At 38.9% G+C, this 27952-nt stretch overlaps 2 pseudogenes; both read right to left on the bottom strand.

Moving 5' to 3' along the window:
* Positions 1 to 1261: 1261 nt before the first annotated feature.
* On the bottom strand, positions 1262 to 13040 carry LOC114027617 (annotated as a pseudogene).
* A 1845-nt stretch (positions 13041 to 14885) lies between these two features.
* LOC114027562 lies at positions 14886 to 15376 on the bottom strand (annotated as a pseudogene).
* Between the last annotated feature and the right edge of the window lie 12576 nt (positions 15377 to 27952).

Here is a 27952-nt window from a genome sequence, read left to right as displayed (position 1 = left end):
GATCTAAAGAGCAGTTGTCAATAGGTCACTGTCAATGGGACAGTGCTAATGACTGGAGGTCTTCAGTAGATCACCCAGGAAGGAGCTGTTGATGAATTCCATCATGTTGAATAATTTGATCAATGACTTGAATAAGGGCACAGATTGTAAAAAAAAAACAAAAACAACAAAAAACAAAATGAAAAAACTGTGATACAATAGCTAACACATTGCATGAAAAGGTCAGGGTCCAAAAAGATCTTGACAGGGTAGAGTGATGACTAAATCTTTTTTTTCAGCTCTTCTTTTATTGAAAAAAAAAGTCCATTTATAAAATGACAGTTAACAAGGGATATAGAACAAAATGAAAATATGTAGGGGAAGGTGTGGAGGACATAAAGAGAATGAAAAACACAATGACTTATTTGATTGGTCAAGAAAACAAAAAACCGACATTTGGAAGGAGGTTGTCTCCCTCCCCTGGTCTGTTTTCAACAAGTAAAGTGATGAGTACAATGTATTATTACTTTTAAAAGTCACTCCTCCCTCCACCCCAATTCAATAAAATAAATATAAAACTAAAGAAAAGTATGTCTTGGAAGGGAGATGTTTTATCCAAAAGTTTTGTCTGAATTCCTAAAGGAGGCAAGTGATAGGATAATGAAAAACAGGAAGGTGTAACCAAATCCAAAACAGAGTAGCTGATTAAAAAATAAAAAAGAGGTAGCTATGGCAGAATACTGCATGATATAAATCACTGTGGGTTCAAAGAAGAAAGGCTATAGAGTTTCAAACAAAAATTTCTTCTAATGGTCCTTGATAAATCAAGAGCTTATTTTATGTAATCACAAAGGTCAAAGAAAGACCAGAATGGCAGGTTAAAGCTCTGCAGCTATACGGATTAAGCCTGACCCTGAGCTAAACACTAGCTCCCAACTCTTGCTTCTACACTAGGAACTGTTATTGATCCAAAAGAGAATAAAATTGCATTACAGGACATGAGACATTTTGAGCATTCTTTACTCTATCAGTTTTACTATTTTGACTTTTGGGTTTTTTCCATTTTATTCTCTTTTAGTTTTGTGTGTTTTGTTTTCCATGGACAAAATGGAGAGATGTAAGCTGGACTATTGTGCAGTTTTGTGTATTTGAAAAGGGTTGAATGACCAGACCCAAAGAGCAATTGTCAATGAGTCACAGTCAATGGGTAAGTGTGAATGGGTGGAGGTCTTCTGCATGATTCCAAAAGAAAAGACAGTTGTCATTTCCAGAAGTGATTATTTCATTTTCCCTCTCTATTGAGACAGTCATGGAGCTTGGAAATTTCAGGCTTACAGACCTCCATAACCAGCATCCCACTGTTGTGGAAGAATTTAATAATAGATTTGCTGAACCCCATTTCTCTTTGCTACTTGGTTTTCCTACTGATAAAGGTCAGCTTCAAAGTTTATTTGTCATCAAATTTCTTAAGACGGGAAGATAACTATCAAACATCATGAGGGTCCATTCCCACTGGATCTTCTCTTTTTTTGTTTGTTTGTTTGTTTTTTTTTAAGCTAGGAAATGGGGTTAAGTGACTTGCCCAAGGTCACACAGCCAATGGATCTTTTCTATGCACTACAGGGAAATTTTTTCTTCTTTTATGAGATGCAGATGGTCAGGGTTCCCATGATGATGAAATAGGATATGACACACAAAGAAAGGACTTGTTTGGACACTGAAAAAAAGGTGTAGAAAGTCCCAGACAAACACCACAATGGTAAAGAAACAGAAGATTGTATATATGATGATGCAGCTATCAATCAGACCAAATTTTTCCATATACTTATAATTTTCCAGACTTTTTTGGGTGGAATTGTCCAAATATTTTTTCAAGGCTGATCAATACTACTTGTCAGTTTTATAGGTTTATCAACAATTTTCCACTTCTGCAATAATTGGTTCTCATTTTCAAGGAAAGGAATAAAAAAACATTTCAACAATTAGGTCTTTGCCAAGAAGGTGAAAGCGTTCCCCATTACAGGACGATGTCAGGCATAGTCTGAATGACCATTTGTGGAGGATCTTATAGAGGGGATTTCTGTTCAGATATAGATTGGACTAGGTAATTTCTGAGGCCTCTGCTAAGTCTAAGTTTCTTTCATTCTGTCCAGTATAACTAGAACCTCCTATGAGTTTAAGGGAACTTGTAGGAAGTTGTAATGTAAATGATCTCAGCCAGAGAATATTTGGAATCTTCAGAGATGACTTAGGGAATCTCCAAAATTTTAAACATGGTCCACACCTGCCCAAGTCTTTGGTAAGATGGTGATTGAGCAGAGCTTTGTAATGGATGAATATTTGTGTCATTAAGTCCATCTTAATATGTATGACAGCAAGAAATAGATCTTTGCTGGAATTAGTGTCTGGATTTAAGGATATAGTGTCCTCCAGAAATAGCTATTGTGACAGCTTGTGTCTGAAATGTTCTCCCTCCTCGCCTCCCTTTTGGAACTCCTACCTCTCTTCAAGGCTCAGCTCAAGGTCCACCTCCAACAAGAAGCTTTCCTTGATTCTTTCAGTTTTTAGTGCTTGGCTATCCCTGAAATTACTTTGTATGTGCTCATTATTTACAAGTTATATTCCCTTTAGGATATCACTGATGGCAGCAAATGTCATTTTTGGGGCATTTCTTTCCACAGCACCTGCATAACACAGTGCCTGGCACACAACTGGTACTTAATAAATGCTTCTTGAATTGAATGGCATCAGTGATGAGCATAACATTTGGTCACTTAATTTTTTTATCTCCAATTCTGGATAAAGAGCAGTGGTGCTGATGGAGTTCATATCCACGCATGCTCAATACATGAATTTTACTCTTAATTGATGATATTGAGTCTCAGCTTTTCCAACCTATAAGGTCCCTGTAAAGTTCCTATCCAGGAGATGTCCTCTTTCTGGTTATAGTGACTAAAATAAACAGTAAAGTGAAATTGAAAGTTATAGTCAAGGCCTTTGAATGCTGATCATTAACTTTGTAATGAGTCCTAGTCTTTGGTTGATTAAATAATTTCTGGTCAGTTGATGATCCAGAGTTTATGAGAGTTATGATGGTCCAAGAGGCTCTAATCCAGATTCTGTCAGCACCTAGTTGAATGACCTTGGAGCAATCATTTAACTTCTTTGGGCATCAGTTTCCTCATCTGTAATATGAAGAGATAAGACAAGATGATAAATTCTGAGTGTAAGGATTTTGTTTTGACCATTTAATTTTTCCTAACACTTCTATCTATCTATCCTTCCATCTATCTTCTATCTATCCATCCATCCATCTTTTATCTATCCATCCTTCCATCTGTTTATCATTATCTATCTATCCATTCAGCCTTCTAGCTATCATCTACTTATCCATCTGTCCTTCCTTCCACCTGTCTATCATCAGTCAATCTGCCTATCATCTTTCTATCTACCCATCCTTCAATATTTATCTATCCATTCATCCTTCCATCTGTTTATCATCTATTTATCTGTCAATCTCTTATCTATCATCCATCTTTCCTTCCATCCATCCATCCATCTATCATCTATCTATGTATCTGTCTCTTTCCATCCATCCTTCCATCTATCATCTATCATCTATCATCTATGTCTATCATTTATCCTTCCTTCTTTCCATTCATTCATCCATCCATCCATCCATCCGTTACCCATCACTATTGGTTTTGCCAGCATAGGTAGGCAATTTAGATGACAACCTTCTATGACTTAGTAAATAAGACCTAAGGAGTTGATTGAGCCACAGAGGAGTTACAGGAATTGATGAGGTTCACAGAGTCACTGTTAGTCAGAGGTGAGATTTTAACTCAGATTCCCTGCCTATAACCTCAACACTCACTCCACTATGTAGTATATGTAGGTATAGTAGACAACAGGTGCTTAATATTGGTTGTTGAACAAAATATATTAGATGATAGTACAGTGCTTGGCACATATTAAATACTTAATAAGTGCTTTTTCATTCATGATAATCTTTAATTGATTTCCACCTTGAAAATTCTGTAATTCTAATGAATACTACTTATTGTTATTATTTTTATTCTATAGGCACAAAACGAGTTCCCTGGTACTCAGACCCAGTTGTCATCAGTCAAGCACCTTTGGAATCTGTAGTAAGTCTTTGGGAGTATTGAGAATATCTTGTAGAAATGCCAGGAGCAGAACAGAGGTCTCTACACAATATTCATCGCTCTGACCAAGGCCTTTGGTATTGTCAGTCATGAGGGCTTGTGGAAAATTATGTCAAAATTTAGTTGCCCACAGTTCATTGGGATCAGTTTCATGATGGAGTGCTTGCATGGGTTCTGGATAATGAATGATGCTCTCATGCTTTCCCAGTCACCAATGGAGTGCTCTCATGCTTTTTAACATGATGTTTTCAGCAACGTTGTCAAATGCCTTCAACGAGTATGAAAACAGAATCAGGGTCAGCTACTGCACTGATGGTAAATTATTTAACTTGAAAAGGCTACAAGCACACAGCATTCAAAATTTCTGCATTTGCTGTAATCAATGATTCCACATATGGATAGTGTGGTGCTGGCTGGTAGAGAATCTGTGTTTTCTTGGTGTTAACTGTTAGGCCAAAATTAACACAAGCAGCAGTTGCAAGTCAGTCTCAGAGGCTGCAATGAGTGCACAATCATCTGCAAACAGAAAGTCATGCATCACCTCTCCCTCCACTTTAGTCTTGGCTTGTAGCCTTTTCACACAAAGCCACATACAAAGATAGTCATCCCCCTGATCTTGTCATCACCCACAAGTGCACTACCTCCATGTTCAAGAATTCAGAAATTTCATTATCTGACTGTTATCTATCTCCCTCTGCCTTCTCTTACTGAACTCCACTCTTTGCCTACACTGTTGACCTCTGATCCCTTGACCTCTCAGTTCTCTCCCAGTTCCTCTTCTCTACACTTGACACTCTCTCCTCTTTCCTCCATTTTGTCCCTTGTTGAACCAGTGTAAGTCTAGGCTGCTCTCTTTTTTTTGTGTGTGTGTCCTTAACTCTTTTATCATATCAATGGTTGACCCTGCCTTGGCTTAGCCTTGGATTACTCCCACCACCTGCCACCTTTGTTCCTATATACTCTCTGCTAAATGAAGGTGTAGAAAATTGCACAACCATTCTGATTAAGAGCACTAGAAATTTATACACAACCTCAACTGGGCCTTCATTGCTACTAGGCAATCTTACCATGTTTCCCTTATCAATTCCTCAAATGTCCCATGGCTCTCCCTCTCCTCATACTCTTAGCTGAGAACTTGCCTCATATTTTAAAGAAAAAAAATTGAGTTTTTTGCCACGAACTCTCTTTTTTCCACTCTTCCTAATTTCATGTCATTCATATGCTGTCTGCCACTATTTTCTCTTTCATTCCTGTCTCACATGAAGACTCCTTACCAAGTCTTACCTCTACCCACACGAATGATTCCATTCCATCCCTTCTCCTCCAACAGATTGTCCTCTCTATCATTCCCATTCTATCACTTATCTTCAATCTCTCTGTTTCTAGTATCTCCTTCTCTCCTGCCTGCAAACATGACCAAAGCTCCCTTATTCTCACTTGATCCTTACATCCCTGATAGATACCATAGGATATCTCTTCTATCTTTTGTGGCTAAACCCCTTGAAAAGACTATCTACAATCGGTGCCTCCACTCTCTTTCCTCTCACCCTCTTCTTAACCCCTTACAATCTAGCTCCTGACTTCATCATTTCACTGAAACTGTTCTCTCCAAAGTTACCAATGTTTTCTCTCTCTCTCTCTTTTTAATTATTTATTTTTGACATTCTTTTCTTTTTAAATTTTGAGTTCCAGTTTCTCTTCCTCCCTCCCACCCCTACCTTACCCACTGAGGTGTATAATACATAATGAAATCATGCAAAACTTATTTCCAGATTAGCCATATCACAAAAAAAGAGAGAAAGAAAGAAAAAGAAAGAGAGAGAGAGAGAGAGAGAGAGAATGGGAGAAAAGGGAAAGAAAGAAAGATATACCTCATTTTGCACTCAGAATCCCTCAGTTCTCTTTCTGGAGGTGGATAGTGTTTTTTTCACCATGAGTTTTTTGGAATTGTCTTGGATCATTGTATTGATCAGAGTAGCCAAGTCTTTTACAATTTATCATCATTATAACATTACTGTTACTGTGCACAATGATCTCCCAGTTCTTCTCACTTCATTTTGTATCAGTTCATATAGATCTTGCCATGGTTTTCTGAAACCACTCCCCTTGTCATTTTTATAGATAACTAGTACTCCATCACAATCATATACCACAACTTGTTCAGTCATTCCCCAATTGATAGGCGTCTCCTCGACTTCCAATTCTTTGCCACCACAAAAAGAGCTGCTACAAATTTTTGTACGTACTGGTCCTTTTCCTTTTCCTTTGATCTCTTTGGGATAGAGACCTAGTAGTGGTATTGCCAGGTCAAAGAGTGTGCACAATTTTTTAGCTCTTTGGGCATAATTTCAAATTTTTCTCCAGAATGGTTGGATCAATTTAAAACTCCATCAACAGTTTATTAGCATACTTCCACCCCCTCATCCCCTCCAGAATTTGTCATTTCTGATAGGTATGAGGTAATACCTCAGAGTTGTTTTAATTTCTCTTTCTCTAATCAGTAGTGATTTAGAGCATCCAATGATCTCTTAATTACCAAATCTAAGGAACTCTTCTTAGTCCTCATTCTCCTAGACCTGTCAGTAGCCTTTGACACTGTTGATGACCTTATTCTCTTCAATACTCTTTTCTCTCTAGGTTGTTGGGACACCTCTCTCTCCTAGTTCTCCCCCTATATGACTACTCATTCTCTCTCTCCTTTATTGAATTCCAATCCCTCTGTCTGTAGATTTTTCTCCTCCCTCTACACTACTTCACTTGGTGATCTAATCAGCTCCCATTCATTTAATTATCATCTCTATGCTAGTGATTCTCAAGTCCTATCTTCTACAGGAAGTCAGTTCCAACTCCTCTTAATTCTACTACTTTCAGTCTCTTAATCATTTCTTATTTATCCTGCATATAGTGTGTTTGTATACAGTTGTTTGCTTGTTGAGTCTGCATTAGATTGTGAACTACTGGAGGGCAGGGACTGTCTTTTGTATTCCCAGAAGTTAGCACTGTGCCTGACAATAGAAGGTGCTCAATAAATGTTTATTGACTGACTGACTGCTTTACAAACCTTAAACCACTATATAAACATGAGTTATTATTATTTCAAACTAGTGGAATGATTACTGGATTCCGAGCCACAGGAGTGGAGTTCAAGTACTGTCTCTGCCACTATGTCACCAGGAGCAAGTCATAGAACATTTTGGGACCTCAGTTCTCTCATGTATAAAATGAGAACTTTTTTGTAGTGGTGAAGAACTGAAAACTAAGAGGGTACCCATCAATAATGGACTATTGTGCTATAAGAAATATTGAAGGTGATGGTTTTAGAAAAACCTAGGGAGACTTTTATGAACTGATGCAGAAGGAAAAGAGCAGATTTATGAATAGCAACAACATTTTAAAGAACTCTGGTCAGTGCAGTGACTAATCACCATTTCGGAAGACCTATGATGAAGCATGCTACCCACCTCCTGAAAGGGAGGTAATGGACTCAAGATACAGATCAAGACATATTTTTTGGACAGGGCTAATGCAGGAATTAGTTTTGCTTGCCCATGTATATTTGTTACAAGGGGTTTTTTTTCCTTTTCCTTTTCAAAGGGAAGAGGGAAGGAAAATAGATTTTTGTTCATTGAAAATATAGAATGAAAATTTAAAAATGTGGGGGTTGGATTTGATGATCTCCAAGGTCTCTTGCAGTTCTAGGTTTACAATTTCCTAAGATTCCTCTATGAAATCTATGATTTTCTTGTTCTATTCATTCAATAGGGGTTCCTAATACTTAAGCCTTTACATTTTCAGCTGAACCCCTTCTTGCTTAGTTTCTTTTCCTATAATAGGGACCTGTTTTAAAAAAAGAAAAATAATTTATGTAGTTAGGGGAATTCCCTTTAAAAGAAGTTTTAAAAGTAACTCCTTCTGATAATGTAAATAATCATTTCTTCATTTACTTTGTTGTCTGTGTTCTGATTTATAGTATCAGATTCTCTTAAGGGAGAGCATCCTTATTATTATATGGGAAAGTAATTCATGGGAGTTGGTAGCATGCCAAGTGTTGTTCAGTATATTACATAGAGCAAAAAGAAAGTCTTCTATGTTGGATACTTTGAGATGAAACATTCTAAGCCTCATAACATAACTCTAATAAAGGACTTGTTATGTTCTGAACAAGATAAAAACATGCTGGGGCAGCTAGGTGGCGCAGGGGATAGAGCACCAGCTCTGAAGTTAGGAAGACCTGAGTTCAAATCTGGCCTCAGACCAAACACTTGACACGTACTAGCTGTGTGACCTTGGGCAAGTCACTTAACCCTGATTGCCTCACACACACAAAAAAACAAACCCAAAAAACATGCCAAGATAGTGTGTGTAAGTGAACAAATAAAGCAAGCAGAGATAACTGAAAGAAGGACTGATGAATGAAAAGAAGAAGTGAATGAAAAAATAGACTAGTGCATGAAAGTATGACTTTAAGAAGTTTGTCTTTTTCCTTACCTTGAGAAGGATAGAAAAGAAGACAATAAAAAAAGAAAGCAGAAGTCCCATTCATTTGGAAACAAATACTTTGTGCCATATTTGATGACTGTAACTGAAGTCTGTCCAACTGGAAGAATCATTATCTCTGAGCCTGGAAGGAGTAAATGACTCAAAATTTTCCAGGAAAATATTCACTTTAATGATCTTAGACACAGTATAGAATCAAAGGCTAAATTAAATGTAATCAAGTACTAAAATGTATGGTGCAGACAATAAATATGTTGAGTACATTAGGAAAGGGGGAATTGAGTATTGATTGGAGTTCTCAAGGGAGGTTTTTATGGAAGAGATGAAAGTTGAGATGGGACTTATTTGGCATCTGAATTGTTTGCTTCTTTTGAAGTAAAGGAAGAATAAGATAATTCTCACATTATTCTTACAATAACCTTTAAGAAGAGCAAAGCAGGCATTGTGCCCTTCATTTCACAGACTGAAGAAGTGGAATCCCAAAGAGGTTATGTGGTTAAGGCCAAGTTCCCACAGTGAATTAGCAGCAGACTTAAGTAACAGCCCAGGGCTCTTTCCATTAGATCAGTATACTGATTAAGTGGGATTTAGGGACAATTTGCCTGTCAAGGATGCTAACCAATAGTATAGGAACCTTAATTTAAAAAGACTCCAAGAGTCTTGGAGATTCCTGAGTTTTCTTAGGTCAAACATTTGGTATCACTTTGGTTTGGGTTTCTGCAGCAAAGCCTTGGCTTTTCAGGAAAAAGGAAGTCCATCATCAAGTCCAAAACAGAAGCCTTCTTTCCATTATGCAAACTCTAAGTCAGTGGGATTACCAAGATCTGGGGCTGGCCCCTAAATCTTCAGTAGCTTTAGTGATGTAATGTTGGAGAGGATGAACCAGTAGAAAGAAATTATTTCAGACAAAACCCCCCACACCAAATTTGTTGATGCCTTCTCACTAAGCCAAAATCAAACCCTCTTTTAGCTCAGTGTGGAAAGATTTGGTGGTAGTCAGTCAATAAACATTTATTAAACACCTATTATATGCCAGGCACTGTGCTAAATGCTGAGGACATAAAAAGAGGCAACAGACAAGTAATTCCCTGTCCTCCAGAAGCTTATAATCTATGGGAGAGACAATAGCAAATATGTATAAACCGTATACAGGATAAACAGGAAATAGCTATATGCAAGGTAAATAGGAAATGAATAAGAGAAGGAAAGCACTAGAATTAAGAAGGGTTAGGAAAGGCTTCCTGTAGAAAATGAGATTTTAGTTGGATTTGAGAAAGCCAGGGAAGATGATAGGCGGAAATGAGGACAGAGAGCATTCCAGGCATGGGAGACAGCAGAGAAAATACCCAGTTGGGAAATGAGTGTCTTGTTCATGGAACAGCAAAGAGAAAGTCCCTCTGTCTTTGGAGAAATCAATGTGTTTGCCCTGTTTTTGGCCAAAACCTATGATTTCTGCTGTAGGGAACTCCCTTTAAGGAGACTCTCTTTACTAATATAGATCAGCAAATGTTCTGTGATGTATAGTTTTGGAGAGCTGTCTAGTTGACAGATATATTCAATGACTTACCCAGAGTTATATAACCAGTATATGTAAGAGGGACTTGAACTCAAGTCATATTGGCTTCGTTTGCCTTAACTTTGACTCTTTATCTACTTCACTACATTACTGTGAGGAGATCATGGATGAAGGACTGGAAAGGAACAGACATAGTCAAGGATGGCAAGTCAGGCAGATAATAATACTCATGGACATGCATGGTTCCCCAGTCCTTCAGTCCCAGTCGCATGGGCAAGTGTGGGTGGTGGCTCTTGCATGGCGGGATTCCTACCCTGCTTGAAAGCCTAGAACTCTGGTTCTCTGTCCTTATATCTGACTGCTATTGCTCAGAAGATTCGCAGGGAATAAGTGGGAAATTGTCTTTACCTTAACCACCACCTTTACCAACTAGCTTTGCATGCCTTTATAAGATAGCATATCTTACAAACTTTGCCTAAATTAAGTTTGCTAAACTAGTTACTAGGTACATTAGAACTTCCTGGTAATAGTCAGGTCAATCAATGGTCAAACGTGGAATCATTTCTGTCAGCCAGGGTTTAGCATTAGTCTTCAAAATTACCTCTCCATATTTGTTCCTACAAAGATTTTTATTATAAAAGCCCTGGGAGCTTAGGGCAAAACATAGAGGTGCAGGAAATTATCAATCAAGCAATAAATATTTATTTAGCACCTACTATGTGCCATGCATTAAGGATACAAAAAAAAAAAGGCAATCCAGTTAGTTAATAGAGACAAGAGTATTCCCACCTTGCCTTTGCTTGGGTAGAAGTGGAGAATTTTGGAGAAGAAAAGTCAGTTCCTATGCTTCTAGGGGAAGAATGAGTACTTTTCTTCTGAATCCAAAAGAGGTGTGTGAGGGGATGTTATCAAGCAAAGTGTGTGCAGTTCTCTGGGACAAAGATGAGCTAATATTAGGGTAGGAGTAATAAACATGAAACTAAGTAAATTAGTTCACAATATCTGAGCACCGGTGATTGTACAGACTTGAATTTTCTTGCCCTTTAGCTTGTTCCAAGAAGCATTGCTTTGGCTTCATTTCAGAAAGCAGTATGTACAACTTGTCATATCACCAACTACTATTTCAATAATAGATTAATGTAATGTCCTAAACCTCTAATAACATGTTACAACTCAGTAGCAGCCCTTTCATATCTAGTTTCCCATTTTATCCTCACAACATCCCCATGAGATAGAACAGATCTTTCTTCCTATTTTGTAGATGAGACAAATGAGTTTCAGAGAGGTTTAGGGGTAAACATAGGGTCATGCAGCAGGCTAGTGTTGTGCCAACATTAGAGTTTAGCCCTCTTGATTCCAAGCCCTGTAGTCTTTATGAAGCCACATTCAATAGGGTTTTTGCTATTAAAGTGAGTTAGAACTATGTGCATAATAGGTATGAAATGGAGACTTGGATGGATGTAGGTTAAAGGTTAATTGATCCATAAAATGAAATATTAATAAAACAACAGTAGCAATATTAATAAGATAGAGTACAGGGACTAAACCTGTGGTTTAACTGATAGGGATAATTCCCAGATGAGGAAACTCCCTCTCTCAATGCAGGTTGGTACCTTCTTTACAACTTATGGTCTTAGGAGTTCTCAACTTTTCAGTGTGTGTCTTAGACCCCTTTGGCAATCTACTGAAACTTATGAACCTCTTCTCATAATAACGTTTTTAAATGCATAAAATAAAATACAAATAAAATACGTAGAATGACAAAGGAAATCAACTCTATTGAAACAGTGTTTTCAAAATTTTTTTAAAAGCGTTCATGGACTCCAGATTAAAAACTCATGTATTGGAGATGCTTAGAGCACTGTGAGACTCTTACCAATTAAGCATCAAATAAATATTGCTTAAAATTAAAGAACTGGAGTTTCAAACCATGTTCATGATATTTGGGGAGGCACTTCTATATTCTTATTACACATCTTGGAAAATTGAATCTCAATAGGACATAAGCCAATTCTCATAGTATTATTATTATTATTATTATTATCATTATACTTCATTAAAGCCCTACTCTAATGCTTCTTCATGTTGCAGAGATGACCTGGATTCTTGAAAGTTATGCCAGTGGAATCCAGTTTCTGGTTCTTGGTAGGATCTCCTATCAAACCAGAAAGGCCCAGAGCCAGGTTGTATGCGGGTCATCAAAAGATTAGCCTACAGAGCTTAGAGAGACTTAGGCAACTTTGGCTATATAGTAGACCCATAGCATCAAAAGATTATGGATTTAGAGCTGTCAAAGACCTTAACAGTCATCTTTTTCTTCTTACATATGAGGAAACTGAGCCACATAGAGGTCGTGTGATTTACCTAGTGCCACGTATCTAAAAATCAGAGGCAAGATTTGAGATTAGATCTTATAGTGGTATAATCTCTGCTAGGTATTAGTCTAACAAAATCATATTTTTTAAAGAAATAAAAAATCATGATAATAAGCACAAAATTTAATAAACTATATCATTTTGTCCTCTAGCAGTTGAATGGGTTGTGAGGCATCTTCCCATGCCCCTTTTTGGGGTGTGTGTATGTGTGTGTGTGTGTGTGTGTGTGTGTGTGTGTGTGTGTGTAATATCCTTTTCCCCATGTGTGAAGCATGATCTGGGAAATTTTAGCAAGACACTTGGCCCAAGTTGAAGATCAAGATCCCTTTGCCCATTCACTCCCTTTATTCAGAACACTTTACTAGTTGTTTGGCTGACAAGATTCACCACCACCCCAGGTCATTGGAACCAAATTTGTCGGCCAAAGGAAGGAAATCTCACGGACACAAGTGGGATCCTAAAGAGGAACTGGACTGATTTCCGTTGAGAGGTTGCCATTTTCATGTCTCTGAGGACTTTTAGGGAAGCTTTTGGTTTGTGGCTCACTGGCCTACTAGCAGGCAGGGTCACTTACCAAATAACCTCTTTTTCTCCACCTAAAGGAAAGTCCATCTGGGGAGATAAGGCATTGTTTCAGTCTGACTTTTGTGTCCTTCCCTGGAGTCGCCCGGGTTTCTTAGTAAAGTCCTCGGGTAGTCACTAAAGCTATTGTTGAAGGGCATGAGCATCTTGATTTTAATGAGTAATTCATGTCAATTCTGATCATTCTGACCAAGTGCAACAACTCGCCTGAACCAGCTTCAGAATTAAGTACTCTCACTTACTAATTCAAAGTGGAGGTTGTTGGTTAGATCCATGTGCTGAGGTAGAATTGGAATGACCCAAGTGTTTAGTGGATTCAGTTTGACTTGCATACTTCATGAGAAGAAGATGAGAGCCTAAAAAATCCCTCATGTGGTCTTCATGGGCTGTGAGGTTTCATGTCACGCCCACTGAATCTTTGAATTAATTAAATTATACCAGTTATGTATAGACCTGTTCCCACTTAGCTATTGGTTTGTGGCTCGTGTCCATGAGGTTAGTGACCCCCATGCATTGCATCTAGATTTCTTGTGTATGCTGCTGTGTGTAGCTGTGATTATATGAAAATTAATGTGGATTAACTGTGTATGTGAAGACCTCATTATGACAAAAGAGTCACCTTTTAAAAGTGAGGTGCCAAATCTGCAGCCTGCATTCTCTTGACATGAGAGAAAGGACTGAACAACACTTGTGAAATGAGGAGTACGATACTGAACACATGTGCACTGAAATATATCAGGTGCCACAGAAAATGGACCTAAATGACATCTTTAATACACATATCATAGCTTTTCAACCACTGCTATAATCCTTACTTCTAGAGCAGAGTGAATAATAATGTATATTTGTCCTGGGCACCATTTGAGAGAGTGAGATACTTACATATATAAAGGACTTCTTTATAAAGTAAATTACCTCTAAGATAGTCACACAATCATAGAAGCAAAGGAACTCAGAACTAGAGACCATCTTGTCTAACATTTTCATTTTACAGAGGAGAAAATTGAGGCCTAGAGGAATGAAGTGATTTCTTTTTTTTTTTTAACAAGAAGAAATACAAAATGTTTATGCATTGTTGACCACGTACAATTACCTTAGAATAAACACATACTATTTGTGCAAAAATCTTGAGCCAAAAGTTATTCCTTTAGAACCTCTCCTCAATTTCTTGATTCCCGAGTCCCAGCTATTACTGTCATTAACTGAACTGTCCTGAGTTTGTATTGAGGGGATCCTCATTCCCAAAATACCCCACATTCAAAGTTTTTTTTTTGTTTTTGTTAGGCAATGTGGTTAAATGACCTTCCCAGGGTCACACAGCTAGTAAATATTTGTGTCTGAGGCCGGATTTGAACTCAGGTCCTCCTGAGTCCAGGGCTGGTGTTCTATCCACTGCGCCACCTAGCTGCCCCGCACATCAAAGTTTTTAAGGCAAATGGGTACACTTTTTCCTATTAGTCTGCAAAGATGACAAACTTCGCTTGCTGCTGGGGCAAATTTGGCTTGCCCAACCAGTCTTCTCTCAATTTACAGTCCCACTGCTGAACTTCAACAGCTTCCCTGCTCTTCTAACACTACCCTCCCTCTTCCAAATGAACTGCAAAGTAGCTAAGAGTTGTTGCAGAGTACGAAGGCTAACGAAAGTAAGTTAACAGTTGTCTCCCAGAATGCGTGGTAGCTTCTGACACAAAAATTTTCCAGACCGAAAAATGAAGAGCGTCTGTGTTGTCAAATGTTAATTTATTGCAATAGTCTCCTTTGTAGCTTTTAATTTGCTGGTTATTCCACAGCACCACTATGGATGTCATCAATGGAATCATGAGGATGCCCGCCATCAATGTTGCGGCCCACTGACTGGGCTGTTCCAAGTATCTCTTTAAGAAAAGTCTCTTGCCAAGGATCGGTGCCTCATCTATCAAGCAATGTTGACAATCTCATGAAGAATGATGTTTCCATTGTATTTAATATTTTTTCTGCTTCTTTCTGTCCTGAGGAGGTTCCTTTAGAGCTTTGATGGTCAAGGCTGAGGCAGAAGGCACAGCCTCAATCTGGGCCTGTCTGTTCTGAATGCTAAGTCTCACTGTGATCCTTAGCCCTTTCCAGTCACCTGTTGCCTTGGCAATGTCATCACCAATCTTTTTGGAAGACAAACCCAAGGGACCAATTTTGGGGGCCAGAGCTCATGTGGCACCAACTTTACCACCAGTGCACCTTGAAAACAAGACTTTAATTTCATTAGGGTCAAATTTGGGAGGCATGGTGGCAACGAAGGTGGAGGCTTGGCCTGGATGCAACGGCGTGCTTGCCGGTATTGGATGAACCTGGATTCAGGACGACCGAAAGAAGTTGCACCTTCACCACTAGGGGCTGGGAGCCAAAAAAAAGCGAATGAAGTGATTTCTGAAAGGTCACTTAGCAAGTTAATGACAGAGCAAGAACCCTTGATATAGATGTTGTTCTGTCATTTAAGTTGTGTCCAACTCTTAGTGACCTCATTTGGGTTTTTTTTGGCAAAGATACCGGAGTGGTTTGTCATTTCCTTCATCAGTTCATTTTCCAGATGAGGAAACTGAGGCAAACAGAATTAAGTGACTTGCCCATAGGCACACAACTAATAAATATCTGAGTCCGGATTTGAATTCAGGAAGATGAGTCTTCCTGATTCCAAGCCCAGTGCTCTATCCACTGTGCCACTAGCTGCCCCCTTGATATAGATATAGGCCCTAAACTCAGAGTTACAATGAGGCTTTGGCATATGTATATGTGTATGTATGTATTTATGCATGTCTATATCTGTATACACATGCATACACGCATGGATATACTCACATACGTATACATAATACTGTGTGCATGTATGTATATATGCAGTTGTACACACACATACAGAGATTTAAATGCATCTATATACATTTATGTACATAAATAATACATATATGCATATACACATGCATATATGTATTTGCAAACACATATATATGTGTTGGTTTTTTTGGGGAGGCTAGGCAATGGGGTTAAATGACTTGCCCAGGATCACACAGCTAGTAAGTGTCAAGTGTCTGGTCTGAGACTGGATTTGAACTCAAGTCCTCCTGACTCCAGAGCCAGTGCTCTATCCACTGTGCTACCTCGCTGCCCCTGTGCTTTTTAATAAAAAGAAGTAGCTTGACACCTTGTTATCAAGGAATTTAAAATGTACTAAAGGAGATAGTATAATAACAATGTTTAGTATTTATATAACACTTTAAGGCTTTTAAATCTTTTTATAAATATCACATCTGATCCTCACAACAACCCTGGGAGGTGGGTGCTATTATTATTCCCATTTTACAGATGAAGACCTTACTGAGGCAGATAGGTTAAATGACTTTTCTAAAGTCATAGAGCTAGTAAATGCATGAGACAGGATTTGAACTCAGGCCTTCCTGATTCCAGGCCAAGTACTCTATCTGCTGTACAAACTAGAAAAACACATTTCATAAAAGCTTGCAAAGAATGAATGGATCAACCAGAACATCTATATTTATGTCTATATCAATACATAAATACAGATAGATATAGATATATGTCTAGTCCATCTCTTTTGGTCCATTTTAAGTTTCTTTACTACTGGGTCTCAAGCTACCTATTTTTATGCAGAAATATTTACTAAATGCCTGCTATGTGCTAGGCACTATGGGTAGCCTAGAAGAAATATGACACGTTCTTTGCCATCAAGTAACTTACAATCTCATTAGAGAGACAAGATTTAGACCCACAGAACAATTAGAAGGCATTTGCTGCCAAAGCATAATTCTGGGCCATAATCACTGATCATAGTTGATATGACATTCAAAGAAGTCATTTTCCTGGTTTCTGATGTCTCTAACAAACTGAGGAGAAGCAGAATTGTATAGTGGACAGAAGGCTGGCCTTGTAGTTGTTATGGCCTGTATCTAAATCCTGCCTCTCACACATACTGGCTGCATGATCCAGAGTAAGTAATTTAAACTCTCAGGGTCACCAGATAATTCTCTGAAGACTCTAAGTTGCAGAATACTTTCCTGACACTGACAAGATCACAGGTATGTATCATTCAAACAATTAGAACCACAAACACAGGAATGGTATTGATTCTTAGCTTCATCTGCGTAGTGGGACACCACTCCATTTCCTTTCTCCTTAAACTATATCTTCACTGTAGCCACCAGCCAGACTGCTCCTCTGTGTTGATCATGATAGCTTAACAGTTAAGGCACACTTCACATACATTCCCTCACTTGCTTCTTACAACAACCTGGTGAGATGGGTATTGAAGGTACTAGTGTGCCCTTTTTACAGATGGAAAAAATTGACCCCAGAGGGCAGAAATTAAATGAATCAAGTCATGTGGCTAATACACAGCAATGAGAAAGAATCACGAATCTGTTTCTCAGGCTGGTGTTCTTTCTATTACATGATGGCCATGTTTCACTGTTGAACTAAGTAGAGTAATAGGCAATATAGACTGCTAGTGGGGGGTTAGATCAATGTGGGTTATAGTTGGGTGATTCATTACAATGTATGAGCTATGAATTGGGGCTTGAAAATGGGTAGGATTTAGATAAACACTGAGTAGTGGGGAGAGGATGGTCTAAATGGGAGGAATAACCAGAGGAAATGCACAGAAGTAGGAATAAGAATGGACATGTTTTAGGACCAGTGAAGAGTCCACTTTGGCTGTACGCAGTAGGTAGTGTGACTAGCCTGGAGTCAGGAAGATTAACTTTCCTGAGTCCAAATCTGGCCTCAGACATACAAGTATCTGAAACCATATTGATAAGTCAACCCAAAATAAAATGGTTGAAACTAAGTAAGGGGATCATAGGTGGGTCTTGGTTTATTCCTCCAGTAAAAGGGGGCAAGATCCTTATAGGGCCTCAAAAAAGCTAACAGACAATCTTCAGCAATTCATATAGTCCCCACTAGTCTATTTCTCGGTAGCCCTATGGTAAGAATCATGCTAGATGAAATCACCCCCATTTCATGAATATATAGCCAACCCTCTTAATTCACAGATGTAGAACCCAAGGCCCAGTGAAGCACATAGTTAATGATCTCAGTGAGTTGCCCACAGTTATACAGCTAGCAAGTGATGAAGTTGGAACCTTGAGTTCCAATTGATAAATTGAGTTCTAATTGATAAATTCAATGATCTTTTCATTTTGCATCATGTTGCCTTCTCTATTATAGAAATTAGAGCCCCTTTCAGTAAGACATTATACTTATTAGATTCAATTTTAGTGTTAATTATTGAAGTATGAAAGGTTGTTTTTTTAAAGTAAATAAAATAAATTTTAAAAAATGAAATTAAGTGTGGATCCCTAATATAGTATTATAGCAATGTTTGTGTGTATCCAAATAACTGACATTAACCAAAACATTGTTGTCATTGGTATTAAAAATTCAGGTTTGTTTTTCTAAACTGCACTAGAAGAACACATAGCCCTAGTCTTGGAGTCAGAAAATCTGAATTTGTGTCTCCTTCCTCTCACTTAATAGCAATACTACCTTGGGATAATCATTTCACCTTTTCTGGGTTTCAGTTTCCTCATCTGTGAAATGAAGTAGTTAGACAAGGGGATCTCCAAGGTCTCTTTGAGCTCTAAAATTCTGTGGTTATATATACTTTGGATGATTTGATCACCAATGGATTTATCAGGCCAAATGGCTGAACACAAAGCAACATATACTAGATTTATATCTAGAAAGGATTTTAGAGGAAAACTAATTCAACCTTTTTGTTTTACAAAAGGAAAGTGGGGCCCAGAGAAGTGAGCTCACACAGGAACTAAGTGTGGACAAGCCAGGATTAGGAACTGGGTTTTCTGATTTATCACTGGATGGTGAGATGTTGATTGAATTGAAAAACATCTAAGGAGGATTCACTAGGAGAAGGATTAATATGTTCTCAAGATGCCTCCTGAAACACTGATAGTTGCTGCTCTTTGGTATGCTGATTAAGTAATAAGAAATATTGAACCTTTTCTGTTTTCCTGTGGTATTTTTGGTCCATGATATAACATTCTTCAAACCCTGTACTTTCACTCAGGGATGTGCTGGCAAATGTTTAACAATCAGCTCTCCAGAGGGGAAAATGTATGCAGACATACTTTTTAAAAGTTTAATTTTTATTAACATTTTATCTATCCCTTTCTTAAGTCTAGACAATCAACAAAACAATAAATCAAGCCCCAATTTGTAGCATTTGCCAATTTGAGTTATAAATGCAAGCACTGAAAACCTAATAATTAGGTCTTGAGTCAATAAGAGCTGGTTCTAGCACGTTCTTGCTTTGACTGTGGTACATGTACAGAGATAGCCACAAAGATTATAAATGTGTAGTGTGCTCTGTGAGGACCAGGGCTATTAGTTTTTGTCTCTGTATCCCCAGCATGTTGCACAGTGCCTTGTATATGAAAGGTGCTTAATAAATGCTTGATGAATTTGCATAATCCTTATAGCTTTTCTAATTTGTCCTTACAATACCTTTTAGTAATTAGATTACAACAACTTGATTTGGACAGGGTGAAAAAAAGGAACTGAAATATTAAGTGACTTGCTCAGTCTCAAGGTCAGTGACAGAATTAAGACTGGAAGCCTGGTCTTTCAGTTACTGGAGCAGTATACTTTCCATTAGATTGTATTGAACAGCCACAGGTTAAAAGTTCTATGTATGATGTACATATATGCAATATCTTATTTACATCCCCCACCCCAAACTTGGCACCAGTCAGAATTTTAAGTTAACAAAGATAACGAATTCGTTTGCAAAAAACTTCTCAATGGAGTTGAGGAAGTTGGGCAATTGCATTGACTGGGTATATTATAAATCATGCTATTTAACCTCAACTAGACTCCCACTGGATCAAGGCAATCCTTTGATTCTTTCTGAATTGATTCCCTATCTCATTCCCTAGAAAAGCTTTTCTTTTCTTTTTTTTTTTGGTGAGGCAATTGGGGTTAAGTGACTTGCCCAGGGTCACACAGCTACTAAGTGTCAAGTGTCTGGGGTCAGATTTATACTCAGGTCTTCCTGACTCCAAGGCCGGAACTCTATCTACTTCACCACCTAGCTGCCCCTACAAAAGCTTTTCTAAATCTTCTCCTCTCTCCTCAAACCTCCAACATCTTCACCTCCCCCACTTCTCCCTCCTTGCCTCTGACTTTACAAAGAACATTGAGGTCATCAGACATGAGCCTCATATTCTCCCTTCCCCTTGATCTCAAAGAGATATTATCTGCCACCATCCCCTCATTTCTTCAGTCTCTGGGAAAAGGCCTTTTTCCTTGACAAGGCCAGATCCTCTATATGTGCTTTGATCCTGTAATAGATTGCAACCTAAACTATCTTCCCCTACCCCAACTCTGGTCTTCAACCTCTCCCTATTTTCTGTTTTTTTTTTTCCTTACTACCTTCATACCCAAATCACTCCCCATCCTTAAAAAAAAAAAAACCTCCCAAGACCCTTCCATTATCTCAAGAGATCACCCTATCAAGAGGTCTCTCCTCTCTTTCTCAGTCAAACTCCTTGAAAAAAGATGTCTGCATTTTCTGCCCCATCTTCTCCTCTCACCTAATTATTTGCGATTTGGCTTCTGAACTCATCACTCAACAGAAAGTGTCATCTCTAACGTTACCAGTGATCTTTAATGACCATGCCTGATGGTCTTTTTTCAGTCCTTATCCTTCCCTACGTCTCTTCTGCATTTGACACTGTTGACCACCGCCTTTTCTGGATACTCTTTTTCTCTGGGCCACTAGGTTCTCAGTCTACTTGTTTATCTACTAGGTTCTTTTGTTAGTTGATCCAGAGCATGTTTCCTAACAGTGAGTGTTGCCCAACTTTTCTCCCTATACCACCTGCTTCCCTTGCTTTTCCCCCAGTGACCTCGTTAGCTCCCTCTGTTTCTACCTTCATACCATTTATTATATATTCCCCCTTCTCTCCTCTGACAAAGCCACTCCTCCTGGTAAAGACCTTCATCACTTCACACTTAGACTATTGCAATATCCATCAGTGACACTGGCTCCTTCCTATTCCTGTCACACAATTCTCCATCTTCCAGTTCCATACGTTTTCACTGACCATTCCCCCCTCCCCCCAAGCCTGGAACTCTCTCTCCCTCCTCATCTCTACCTCCTTGGCTTCTTTGGCTTCCTTCAAGACTCAAATAAATTTCTACCTTCTGCAAGAAGACTTTTCTGGTTCTTTTTTAATTTTAATGCCTTCCCTCTGAGATTACCTCCAATTTATCTTGTTTTTCTCTAATTTGTACATGATTATTTGCATGTTGTCTTCCCCATCAGACTCTGAGTTCCTTGAGAGCAGGGACTGTTTCTTGCCCTATTTATATCCCCTGGGACATACGGGGGGGGGGGTGCTTAATTAATGTTTATTGATTTGACTTGACTCCCATGAATTTAATTATCATCTCTATGCCTGTGAATCACAGATCTACATATTCAGCCCCAGGCTCTCCTCTGAGTTTCAGTTCCACATCACCAGTTGCCAAAAGGATATTTCAAACCAACCCTGACACGTCTTAAACTCAACATGCTTGAAACAGAAGTCTTTATGTTTTCCCCAAAACCCACCTCTCCTTCAAACTTTTCTTTTCTTATTTTTTTAAAGGCACCACCATTCTTTCAGTCTCCTGTTTTTGTGACCTTGACATTATACTGGACTTATCACTCTCCTTCAGTCCACATATCAATCAGTTCCCAACCATTGACATTTCTATCTCCACAATATCTTTTGCATCTGATCCTTTCTTTCTGCTCACATAGTTACCATCTTATTTCAGTGCCTCAGCACCTTTCTGTATTCTTCTGTATTCTTCTAGTTGATCTCCTTGCCTAAAATCTCTCCTGACTTTAGTCCATCTTCCATGCTGCTAAACAGATTTTCCTTAAGTACAAATCTGGCCACTGATTTTTTTGAGGTAATTGGGGTTAAGTGACTTGCCCAGGGTCACACAACTAGTAAGTGACTGAGGTCAGATTTGAACTCAGGTCTTCCTGACTCCAGACCCAGGGCTCTAAACATTGTGCCACTTAGCTGTCTCAGGAAGCCATTGACTCCATTTTGGCCAGCTGAGGGTGTTAGCCAGCCATGAGCAGACATAGTACTGTCAGGTTCACATACTGTGACCCAAACTGAGGTATTAAACAAACTTGAGTGAAATGTGAGTGTACTAGAACTGGTCGGGAGAACCGAAAGCCGATCAGTATGAAAGTGCAGGCATGTAGTCATGGATGCTCCAGTCTACCACCCTTTTACTTTGACTATGCCCTTCCCTGGAGCATTGTTTGGGGAAGCCATTACCACAGATCCCATTTTCTGAACTCACATCCTCACGTGTTCTTCTCCCTCCCTCCCATTGGTACAAAGAGGTATGAAGAGGAAGAAAGATAGTTATTCCCCCTTGATACTACTCACTGCAGCTGGCATTTGGAAGTTTTCTTTCTTTCTTTTTTTAATGTTTATTTATGTTCCAATGCACACAGTAAATGGCCATTTACTGTGAGATTTGTCCAAGTCCTTAATTGAAGGGTTTAAGAGTGAGAGGAAGATAATATTCTCAATTTTCCCCAGCATAAGTTGGGGTGGGGGCCAAAGGAACCCTGCTATTTTTGTAAAATTCCAGAATATATATTATATTATTAGCTATAATATAAGTATAATATATAAATATAACATCTAAAAGTATGCTTCCTAAATAGCCTTTTGAATTCAGAGAGAAAAGCAGAGCAGTGTGAGGGAAAGGGGTGGCAAAGTCTCACTTGAATCTTAATTTGTACTAGATGATTTCTAGCATCACACACACACACACACACACACACACACACACACACACACTCCCTAAACATCCTTAGGGTCCCAACACTCAAGTAGCCACCAGTGGTGACAATTCTCATGGTTTATATTATTATGACTGCACTATAAACATGATATATAATCATAATATATTATCAATACCATCATTATTTATAATTTCATTTCAAGTAAAATATGTATTACTATTAATTTTTAAGCCTGGGTCTCCTGATCTTGCCCAGGCTGGTAGTGTAGGGCACTACTATTGATCCTGCTACTTTTAACCAGAACAGCTTTGATTTGCTCTGTTTCCAACCTGGGCTGGTTTACCCCTCCTGAGGAAACTTGTTGGCCCCACTCTTTAGGGGCTCACCATATTGATTCTGGACTCATTGTGGACACCTGACTAGAATCTACTAGCCTCAGGCTCCGTGGTAGAAGGGTCTAGGTATATGTAACCACCCTGGCAATTAACAATAAACAAGGTACTATGATAGGGCTGGAGATACTAAGACAAAAAAAGATACCTGCTGGGGGAGATGTCTTAGGAAACATTCATTAATTGTTAAGTCACATTTTTATTGAGAGATCCTTATGGGTTTAGTACTGTGCTACCCCTGTGAGACATTTTTTTTCTTCTTTTGTGCAGAGGAATTTAGGTGTCTAGTTTCATTATTTCATCTGCAGAGGAACCTGACAGTAGGGAAATTCTTTCCACCCATTCCAATAGGTAACTGCCTATAATTTATAATCTTAGAGAGTTGCCTGAGGCACTCAGGGCTAATAAGAGACTTGCCCAGTATTACATAGCCAGTATGTGTCAGAGGAAAGACTTGAATACAGGTTTGCTGCCTCTCAGAAAGAAGATATAAAATAAATCTAGTTGAGGCAGTAAATTCAACATACCGTAAATTAGTCATGGGTCTTTTAAAAAAAATATTATTGACACTATTTAAAAAAAAAAAAACCCAACATCATTATTACTGCCCAATCCCGAGTCCCACCATCACTTGTAACATATAAATGCAGTCAAACCAAACCAACTCCTCAGGCCATTGGCTCTTTTTGGAAATATTATTTTCCCCCCTTTTGGTAGTAAAACAATCTTCCTTGATTTATAGAAGCCTCAGCTGAATTTCAATTCACCACCGGCTGCCCTTGAATGAAACTCGAATTCCAGATGAAGTTCTGCATGTAACCACATTACTCAAACAGTAAAGAAAATCGTCAGCTGCCTCCAAAGTGAAACCAGTTTCCCCACAGCCACTTAATAACTATCTTTCAACATCATTCATCAGCCATAGCTACATGCAGATGACTCCTAAGGAAATCTGACCTACTGCATAAAACTTTTGTCGGCTCAGTCGAGTCTGAGTGGGAGATGAGCCAAGTTGAGGGAAGCAGGGAGGGAGCGAGTCATTTGGGGTGAACACAAGGATAGAAAGTCAAAGTGAAGAAACCGGGCTGCTCATCCTCGCTTTGACTTCTTTGATGATTCTCCCTTTCTGTTTAAATTAAAAGGAAATTTGTTTGTTTTTGTTTTCCCCCTCCACATCCCCTAATGTTAGCAGTAGAAGAGAAAGTAGAGGAAAAAGGGGGAAGAAAAAGTGAGGAGGAGGAGAGGACAATTTGTGCCAGTAACAAAGGGGAAACTGATGTAAAAAGATAAAACTCCAAGGCACAAAATATTAAAGAAAGGAAATTCCATAAAGAAGCAATGAAGACATCGTTATATGGGGGTGGAAGGAAAAGAAATGGAGACTCAGATCTATGACCATGTGTATTGGTGGCCAAAACTCCCCAAATTTCACATAGATACAGATTGTCTGGTTTCTGATGCAGCAAGTACTATGATTAGTCAAGCCAGGGTAATTGATTTAGAGCTGGAAGATATCTTGAGATCATCTAGTCCAACCTTTCATTTTGCAGAGGAGGATACTGAAGATCAGAGTTAAGCAATTTGGTGAAGGTCACATAGGTAGTACACAAAGAACAAGGATTTGAACTTACATGCTCTGGTTCCAAATCCAGTGCTCTTTCCAATGCCTCTGACATAATTTTCTACGGTTATATCAAAATTTGCCAGAGCCACTGACTAACTTGTCTAAGATGTCTGGTCAAGCCTGTAAAAATGTAGTCAGTTACATAGGCCTTTAAACAAACTCCAACAACTAAGGACATTGTAGTAGAAAGAAAAATTAATTTGTAATCAGAGGGCCTAGGTTTGAATCTTGGCTCTGTTACTTATCGTTTGTGTGACTTTGGGCAAGTCACTTTTCTGGATCTCAGTTTTCTCATGTATCTATTAATGGGGTTGGATTAAGGAATTTGTAAGGTTCCTTCCCACATTAAAATTCTATGAGCATTCCCGCTGATTTTAAATCAAAATGTCAGGGCTGGCCAGATTTATTCCAATGTGTTGTTGTTGAGTCATTCCAGTCACATCTCACTCTCTGTGTCTCCATTTGGGATTCTCTTGGCATGTATACTGGAGTGCTTTGCCATTTCCTTTTCCAGCTCATTTTACAGATGAGGACACTGAAGCAAACAGGGTTAAGTGACTTGCCCAGGGTCACACAGCTAATAAGTGTCTGAGGCTGAATTTGAATTCTAGTCTTCCTGACTCCAGGCCTAGTGCTCCATTTGCTGCACCATCTCGATGTCCCCAGTGTGTACTAGCAGAAACAAAACTGTGATAATCTCAATGCATCTCTGAGACTAACAGTGGCAAACAGTCTTTTTGGTGGACCACATCTCTCCGTGGAATGCTCTCCCTTCTTATCTTTACCTTTTGGCTCCCTAGCTTCCTGCAAGGCTCAGATCAAGTACTACTTCCTACAAGGGACCTTTTTTGTTTCCCCTACTTGCAAGGGTCGCCCCCACCCAATTAGCTTGTTTATATATTTTGTCTTTACTAATCTGTATAAATGTTGTTCTTCTGTTGGTCAAACCAGTAGAACGTTAAGTTTCTTGAGGGCAGGGATAGTTTCTTTCGTTTGTTTTCATATCCTTTGCACCAAGATGGTACATTCCCCCCCCCCCCCCCCCCCCGCCAAGGTATTCCCAGTGGGGGAAAACAACAACACCAAAAATATCCTCTCTGTCTCTGCAGAACAATAACTATTGTAGAGCTTATAGTCTTAGAGAATTGCCTAGAGCACTGGGAAGCCGAGTGACTTCTCTGGTGCCACACAGCCAGCAGGGGTCAGTCAGGGCTTGAACCCCGGTAATGGTCTCGAGTCCATGGTGGAACCTCCATTTACTACTCTAGGCTGCCTTTCCCTGGCACATGGTGGGTGCTTAATAAGTGTTTTTTGAATTTAACTGAATTGAGATAAATCCAAGTTAAAGGAGATAGAATTGAACTCTACGAGCTAAGATTGAAAATACTCCTTTGGTTTCCTAGAATTACAGACACTGAGACTCTGACTGCTTATGGGTGTTGCGTTGGCCAGAAGAGCAGAGGTCACATTTATACAATGAAAGACAGCACATTAAAAGAGATCAGTTCAGTTTTGATGACTGAACCAGATTGACTGCACCACTAAATTCATTCTCTAAGTGATTCACTAAGATGGCTTAGGAAAAGACATTTATGGTATTTTCACATGGATTCAGTGGCTGTTAGAGACATGGCCCCTATCTCCCATTTTGACAATGGCCTAGCACTGACTAGGGACTTGGGTAGCAATTGTATACTGTAAGTTAGTAAATTGATAACTGAAATAGATGGATATCAGACTGTGAGGTAAGAAACTGAAGTGTTTCATTACTCATGTGGGATAATTCACTTGGCAAGCCACACCATCTTTGAACTTCAGTTTCCTTACCTGTCTACATAAGCATCATATCATTGTGGATTATTATTATTGTGGTTTTTTTTTTGGCTAGGCAATGGGGTTAAGTGACTTACCAAGGGTCACACAGCTAGTAAGTGGCTTTTTTTTTAATCTGTCTGAGGTCAGATTTGAACTCAGGTCCTCCTGACCAGGGCCAGTGCTCTATCCACTGCACCACCCAGCTGCCCCTATTATTGTTTTTGAGAGGCAATGTGGTGTAGTGGATAAAGAGCTAGCCTTGCAGTTAGGAAGACCTCGGTTCAAGCCTACCTCTGACACATATTGGCTATGTGACTTCTTACTGTCTTGGCCAACTATCTTAAGACTCTAATTTGGGAGTAATGTTAACCTACATTAGTGAAGGCATCTTCCTCACTAGAAATTCCCTATGCCAATGAATCACAAATCCTGTCAGAAAAAAATTTTTTTGGTATTGTTGTCATTTACTCTGCCAGGGAAAGGACGAGGAATTAAGAGCTTTTATTAGAGAAAAACCTTGAACTTCTTGGGAGAGATGAGTTACATCAATTCCAAGTGTCATTCGTTTTAACAGAACAGGAAAAAAGAAACTGCTAAAAACAATTTTCAAGGAGTAGGTAAAGGCAAAAGGCAAACTACAGAGTGAAGTGGTAGGCCTCCATGGGGCCACTGAATCAAACTAGGTGCAGAAGATTTATTTTAAATTGGTTAGCTGTATCCCCAGACAGCTCCAGAATTGGCAGGAGCAGGCCAGCAATTCATTCAGTTGTGAAGTAGGGAAATATATCTTTACTACTTTCTGTTGTCTTTTGTTATGTAATTCAATTCAATTCAACTCCAATTCAAATCAGCACGGTTTAATGGAAAGAACACTGGACTTGGAGTCAGGAGTGATATGAGTTTGAATTTTGCCTTTAAATCTTATTAGCTGTGTGACCATGGGTATGTCACTTATCTTTTCTGAGATTCAGTTTTCTCATCTATTGGAATAACAACAACAACCACAATTGCTGTAGTATATACTTTATGTGGCTGTTGTGAAGATCACATGATACGATGTATTTAAAAGTACTCTGCAAAGCTAAGTGTTCTATAAGTGTCAGTGAGGAATAGGGCTGATGAATCACAGGAATTGTGAGGAGGCAGAATAAGGTAGGAAAGTACCTGGCTCTCTTGA

Source organism: Vombatus ursinus, unplaced genomic scaffold, assembly GCF_900497805.2.
Source record: "Vombatus ursinus unplaced genomic scaffold, bare-nosed wombat genome assembly UNPS02014863.1, whole genome shotgun sequence".
In the NCBI taxonomy this organism is placed as follows: Eukaryota; Metazoa; Chordata; class Mammalia; order Diprotodontia; family Vombatidae; genus Vombatus; species Vombatus ursinus.
This window is presented reverse-complemented; position numbering and strand designations above follow the sequence as displayed.